General features: G+C 44.3%; 1 protein-coding gene across 1 annotated transcript in view; it reads right to left on the minus strand.

Moving 5' to 3' along the window:
* The window catches only part of SLC7A2 (solute carrier family 7 member 2), a 62,527-nt gene extending 56,065 nt beyond the window's left edge, over positions 1 to 6,462 (minus strand). The window contains exon 1 of the mRNA XM_084856666.1: positions 6,211 to 6,462. The gene's annotated coding sequence lies outside the window, so the exon portion shown is untranslated. The remainder of the gene's footprint in view (positions 1 to 6,210) is intronic.
* Between the last annotated feature and the right edge of the window lie 1,063 nt (positions 6,463 to 7,525).

A 7,525-nucleotide genomic window follows, 5' to 3' on the forward strand; every position in this document is an offset into this window, starting at 1 on the left:
ACAACAGTTTATATTGATCTTCTTCTGTTAACAGCCCTTGCTCATCACAACGAAATCACACAGTTTGAGAACCATGTCTCTAAGACAGGGATAGGCAGAAGGTATTTCTGGGTGGTCTGCAGAAGATCCACAAATGCTTCTGACTCTCAGTTGTTTGACAGAAATAATACAAAGGTCTTCTCCCTCCCAAATTAGGCTGCTGAAATGATGAAAGCTTGAGGGGAAGCCATGAGTAGATTTGTGTATCAAAGGACTTTTGAGTTCAGTTCTAGTACTAAAACAAATCCTTACTCCATTCCTGAATTTTAAATGTATCCACCCCCTGAGTCACTATTCTGCACCTGGCTACTTGTGGTAGATCTCAGGGTTCTCTTAAAAAAGTAAATCCTATAAACTTGAAGTCTGTCTGCCCCTGCTCCAAGAGACAAGCCTATACATGAGGTTCCCTATCTGCTTTTTGGACACACATTTCAGAAACACAATCATGGCAAAGATATAGGCAAAGGAGGGAGTCTTAGAAAAAAAATATCTAGAAGGAAAACACAGAAACTGGGGATGCAGCAGAGGTGAGGTATGAGGGGTGTTTTTCACCTAACTGTGCCACCCTGTGTGGCTTTTATGTTTTGCACACTCATTTGAAGACTAATTTGCCAATTTCTTTGGTAATGAAAGAGCTAGCAAGAATTGTACAGTGCAATACATTCAGTTCATCCTTCTCTCCTTGGTATCAACTGATCGAGATAATCCAAAATATAGAAAACTTTAAATCACATATTTAGAATAATTCTTGTAGCAAAGCTAAGCCCTTTAACGAGACAAAGATGATCCCTAAAAGTAGGGCAATAAGGATCAAGGCATCTTGAAATGACATTAACAGTCCAATCCTAGCTATGTTTATTTAGAAGTAAATCTTGTTAATTTCAATGAACTTCCAAAGGGGAGCTAAGCGGGGTCAACCCTGGTTAGTACTTGGATGTGAGACCGCCTGGGAAGCAGGCTTCCTGCACTGAGCAGGGGGCTGGACTAGATGGTCTTGAAGGCACCTTCCAACCCTATGATTCTATGAGATTCTATGAGATCTATCAGACAGCATGAGCTAAAGTGGGGAAAGGGAGCAAGTTTTGCTCCTGTCTCCCCCACACACACCATTTAGTCTAAAACATTAAAAGCCCCACCCTTGCATTATAGCCACTGCGCTCATGTTTAGTAAATACACACACCTAGTTTGGCCCTAAGCAGGAAATGGATAGATTATTTCTAAAAAGGTGAGAAACTAGGAACACTGAAATGAGCTACAAAGCCTCCTCAATGTTGATTTCAAGAGTACCACCGTAATCTCTATTAGCTCTTACACAAAACTGGCAGGCATGTCCAGAAGAACACAATAGCACACCAAACACAGTGACCTTTCCAAATGTAAAGGAGGGACAGTTTTAAAAGCTGATTCCAATCAGATTTCGGAGAATCAGGAATATTTAGCCTGCATGTTATCGATCTCATGCTTAAAACTATATATGACAAAGATGCATCACTTAACTTAATCCCATTTATTTTAATGGAACCCTAATACAACTAACATATTCTTGATCCAACCCACTGTTAATTATTCAGTTAAAATGCACTAATCCCTTTAAATTATATAGATTCCAAAAGTATAACTTCTATGACCGACAGGGATCCTAAAGACACATTATCAGAGATGCCAGAAAAGATGTGTATGTTCTATTCAACAGAGAATCTATTCAAAATCCAGGTGCACCATTACCCCAACGTCATACGCTACCAAGTTTATAAATACTTCAGAGCAAAGACCATCTTCCCCGCAACTATAATTATATTGCTCCAACTATATTTTATAAACCCTATACAACAAACATTTCCAGAAAGCTGACTGGAAAAGGTCATGGTCAGAAACTTTATTAACCACTTTAATCTTACAGTATTTTTCCTTTTTTGCACAATCAGCAAACACACACAGAAACTTCATACTACTATTAAAGTTTTGTCCACAAGTATCTAGTTCTAGGTACTGGAGTTTCAGGGTAGAGACCCCAGCCCCTTGTTGAGAAAGCCTTAGTCCTCACTAGTGTCACTGAAAACAAAGTATCTACATGCACTGCACACTTCATATGCCTGCAAATTTGCACTAACTTACTTGCACCAAATCCTAGAATACCGTTGCTTGAAAATAGAGTTGCCAGCTCTTTAGTTACAGGGTTCCTATGTGTTAACAGCTGCATAACAAGCAGAAATTCAGGTATTTTCCTCAACATGCAGATGCAGTAAGAGGGAAACATTTGTCTGCTGAATTTCTGTTTGCTGTGCAGATATTTAAGCATCCAAACCCTGCCACAAATAAATTTGGCAAACCTTCTTGAAAGCAAATAACACCAGTTTCAAACAAAATTTGCTTCCAAGTATGCATACTGATGACTCAAGCGGTGGTGTACAATCCACAACTCACTAAAGTCAATGGCAGGAATCCTACTTAGTTTTAAGTAGGGATGCTGGAGAAATTCGAGACGGATTTCTAAGAGCTCAGATTTCTAAGAATCCGACCTGCAGAATCCGCTGCGGAGCGACCCCCTCAGGCCCTGCAGAGTCCATGGACTTTCAGATGATTTTTTTACTTTCCCGAAAATTACGCATATAAATCTGTAAAAAATACATAAGTTTCTGCTGAGGAAACGTAGAATGGAATAGGGGACAATACACTAAATGTTACGTACTGGGGTAAATTAGGTAAATACTTACATAAATATTTACATAATTGTTTCCATATTTTTCTACATGATGAAAAGAAAATATTCACATCCATCTGTGGGCAGATGACGGAACGAAAGGCACCTGACAATCCGCAAAACACAGACAGAGCGGATTTTACACAGTCCGTACATCCCTAAGTGATGTGGAATATATCCTTTATAAGCATCTTGCATAACATGGTTAAAGACTTTTTAAGAAGAAGAAAAAAATGAAGATTTTTGTCCAGGTTTAATCATAAGCACTGCTTCTGCAACACTGTCGAGTATTTTGGTTCTTTTTCATCACTGTGGGGAGGTGGGATAAAAGGTTAATTCTGTTATCAGTTTAACTAAACAGAAACACCACTGTTGCCAGTTCTGAAAGATGCAAAGCACTTTCATCTGACCTGGAAATAGATACGTACCTTAAAAACATAACATGCAAAGAGGCCCAACTAAGAGTGAATGTCTGCCTTTTTCAGCCCACATTTCCACTGAATACAATCTGTTCAAGAAAGCTGCACCAGCTGCTTGCTTTGTTGACATACAGCCAATTCAGCACAGCTTTGGGATTTTGCTCAACATTTCTTGTCAAGTAACCAAAAAGTGCAAACACAGGAAAGAAGGGCCCCAACAGGGGTGTTCTACACTGTCTCGTGGCCTGAAGAAATGCACCTTCGGTGATTATCCAGAGCTACATAAATGATGTGGCATAAATAATGTCCTAGTACTTGTTGTACTCCTAGTTTAAGGCAGGGGCTACACTGTTCTACACCACTATTCTGTTTGTTCATGCTCCACTACAAAGAAGTGAAAAATGGGTGAGCAAGTCTAACACACCAAGCATCTTACGTCCTAGTGCCTCTTACAATCTTCCAGTGAACTACAGCCAATTATCTAAAGCTGTGCACAGACAGTGCGTGAAGAGTCGTCTGTGGCATACATTTGGCCGGGTACCTGTTTGAGTCACAACCAGGGCCAGGTAATGTAACACTCCCAGGGAACATAATTCTATTTGAAGAATTTATTCTTCCTCTCACCAACCTGGCAGCACAGACTTTACTTCAGTTGTCTTGCATCTAAGGCCACATCCCATGGCACAAAATCAAATTACAGCCAATCCAAATTTATGCTTGCTCATCACACTGAGCTTCAGAAGCATCCAGAGTGCCTCCAAGGACCAGTAAAACTGTGGAGACAAGTCCCCACTCCACTCCCCCCACCGCCTGCCCCATTCCAAACAGGGGAAGGAGCTTATCCTTGTTACACTTGCTTTGGAAACACAAACTTTAGAGAAGGGTCGGGGGCCCTCACCACATCAAGAGAAGTGCTCATTTATTTATTTATTCCATTTATATCCCACCTTTTTTCCTCCTTAAGGAACCCAAGGCCGCATACATGATCTTCCCCCCTCTCCTCCATCTTATCCTCACAACAACAACCCTGTGAGGTGGGTTGGGCTGAGAGTCTGTGACTGGCCTAAAGTCACCCAGTGAGCTTCCATGGCCGAGTGGGGACTAGAACCTGGATCTCCTGACTCCCAGTCCAACACTCTTGCCACTGCACTACACTGGCTCTCACCAGTGGCAAACACAATTACACACCTGGTTAAAAGAAGTGTTTGACATGAGCTTTCAGAATGGAATACTTACTGTATGCAGAGGAGGCAGAATAATGCCTCCCGACTTTTAAAAAAATGTTATTTCAAAAATTAAATTTTAAAAACCCTGCAGAAGATTTCTTGAGCTGAATTCAGCACAACTGGTTCTGACCATGGCACACAGGTTCACATTCTCTGCACACAAGTCTATATTTAAATACACATAGCTTGATGAAAGGTGTGGAAAGGAGACAAAAGGATAGTCAGGGAGCAGGAAACACACCAGTTCTGAACTTGCTTTACAATAATCTGGGCAAGAAAGCAGCTCATCTTTCCTTCAACTCACACTTTCAATTAAAGATAAAGGTTTTGGTACTTTATCTTGCTCACTTCACAGGAGGTCCAAGCGTCTGAATTTTGCTGTGTGGAGGCCAATGAATTCCTAACATGGTCCTTGCATGAGTGGCACATACTGTCATGAAGCATAACTACAGATATAAATTGTTACCAGCTTGAACCAGCTCAACCTAGAAAAGACAACAGTATCACCCCTGAGCTGCCCTTTACCACATCATAACACTGATCAGGCACAGCAAAAGTAAACAAACAGTGAAAAGGAAAGGAAAGAAAAAGAGCTTGCTAGTCAAGTCTGAAGCAACCCCATATATTTCACTGGAACTTCTCTACGCCTTCGTCGGGGCAAGCTGCATATGGACAAACATGTTGGCAGTAAGCCTTTAAACTAGCATTTCCCAACCTGGTGCCCTCCAGATGTTTTGGACTTCAACTCCCATCAGCCAGAGCCAGCATGGACTAGAGTCAGGAATTCTAGGCATTGTAGTCCAAAACATCTGGAGGGCAATAGGTTGTGGAAGGTTGCACAGCTGAGCAGGAGCAATAGAAAGTGCAACCAATACAACCTTTGTGAAAGGGTGTGGTACTACTAAGGTCCTCATCACCTTTTCTCCTGGTACCAGGGTTCCTGTATCTACCAGCCACATGACACAAGGCAAAGATTCAACAAAGTGCTGCTTTCCCAGGCACAGAGATGCAATGACAGGAGAAGGTGCCTCAGTCAAACACCTGCCTGTCATGCATGCAGCTATTAACAGCACAGGCCTTCCGAAGAAGGAAAGGAGGAGGAGGAGAGGACTGCAACCTGATACCACACCCAACAGCAAGGCAGAAGACAGAAGTTAAGAGAATTCATCCAAGTTAAAAGCATTGCCTGTAGCCAAGATAAAGCCAGTCATTGATCCCCTCACAAACTTCTAAGGTCACAATCCTATACATGTTTAGACAGAAAAAAGTCCTACAGCTCTCAGCATTCCCCAGCCAGCATGCTGGCTGGGGAATGCTGGGAATTGTAGGACTTTTTCCGTCTAAACATGCATACGATTATGCCTTTGGGGTTATGGAGGGGAGGGGCAGTTAATAAGAACTTCTCTCCGCTCCCCCCCCTTCTCTAACACTTTCTGCATAGCAAGGGATATGCCAGAGCCAAGGAAACAATACTGGCAATAGACAACAGAACGCGCATTAAAACCCACGTCCTTCGCAACTCTCTCCCGTCACCTCGCGCACATAAAGAACCGCTCCCACGTGCGGAGAGAAAGCAAATGCGCCCCTACAGCGTTGGGTGGTTCCCCCCCCCCTTTCCCAGAGAGAAGCCTTTTTAAGCACCCCCAGGCAGGGCTGTGTGGAGAAACTCACTCCACAGCCTGTCGGGTGTGTGGAGGAGCAGAACAGTCGGCAGCTGAAGCTTCCCGCCAGTTCTAGGCGAAGCCCCCATGGAACGGAGGGCGGCGGGCGGGGGGGTGATGGAAAAAGCAGGAATAAGAGGGCGGGGAGAAGTCTTCCACTCACTGGAGCCGGGCCGCGAGGGTGGTGGTGCTGCGGCTGGGTGGAAGAGGCGGACTTTGGACGAGCAGGCACGAGGAGAAGCTGGCTGTGGTGGTGGGCTCTCAGGAGGGGACCCTGCCGCTCGCTCGCCTAGCCGCGCTCAACAAGCCCGCCAAAGCAAGAGCGCACGAGTCGCCCACAGCAATTCTCCCGCCCCGGGACTCCCCATCAGAGGGGCCATAGTGCCGCCCCACACTCTCTTCTCCCCCCTCCGCCACACGCCCACCTCCCATTCCAGCCAATGGGGAGAGGAGGCGAGGCGGCGGCTGGCAGCGCCCCGGCCGCTGCCGCTCCAGACAGCTGGCGGTCGGGGACTAGGTGGTTCTGTCCCCAGCGCCTCCAGGAGGACTGCTCTCTTATTTCTTACATTTCCGTACGGCCCGATAGCCGTAGCTCTCTGGGCGGTTCACCACGGTTAAAACCATACAGCAACATGATCAAGCAGAATGTAAAACTTTTAAAAGCTGACAACGACAGTATAAAGCCAGAGTAAAAACCAGCTGCAGTGTGAAGATTTGAGAATACAGTAAGGGTGCAATCCTATACATATTTAGACGGGGGGGGGGGGACGTCATACAAAGTCCTGCATGGCTCTGTAGGGCCTTTTTCTGTCTAAACATGCATATGATTGTACTCTTAGACTCCACACACACACACTGACCTGTGTCCCACACACAGGCTGAGGGCTCAGGCCAAATTAACACAGCATGTTTCCTCGGTAAGAAAATTAATGGTAATTGTGTGACATTAATATTGATCTAACATTCATATTGATGTGTGTGTCCTAATGCACATTTGCCCCCAAGTCTGGGCCATTGAACCTCGTGGGCCTTGCCTCTGAGTAAACATGCCTCGGCAAGCTCGCACTGCAAGCTGCAATCCAATGCAGGCTTATTTGGGAATGAGCCTCACTTGGGGGAGGGGGTCTTCCATGTATAAATAAGGCATTCTTATGCATCCCAGTGAGTTCAGTGTCTGCTTGCGAGTAAAGACAGAAATGCTCCTTTAAGAACCTATTCCCCACTCCCACCTTGCCCTTCCCTTTGCAAACAAATACATTTTATGATGTGCTTTTAAAACGTGTGCAGTTCCTGATGTGTAACTTCCTTGCAACTTTTGCCTTGAGATTGTTCTATTTGTCAGAAATTGCTGGGAAGCTATAATTGCATATTGATGAATAATATTCTCATTTGGGGTCAATTCCCCACATGTTGTTGTTCAGAATCCTATCGCTATGCCTTTTGTTACACAGCTTTTCATGCTAAAAGTGTCCCACTAC

This window comes from Heloderma suspectum, chromosome 5 (assembly GCF_057233095.1).
Source record: "Heloderma suspectum isolate Gila_16-S chromosome 5, 16-S_ref, whole genome shotgun sequence".
Taxonomy (NCBI): domain Eukaryota; kingdom Metazoa; phylum Chordata; class Lepidosauria; order Squamata; family Helodermatidae; genus Heloderma; species Heloderma suspectum.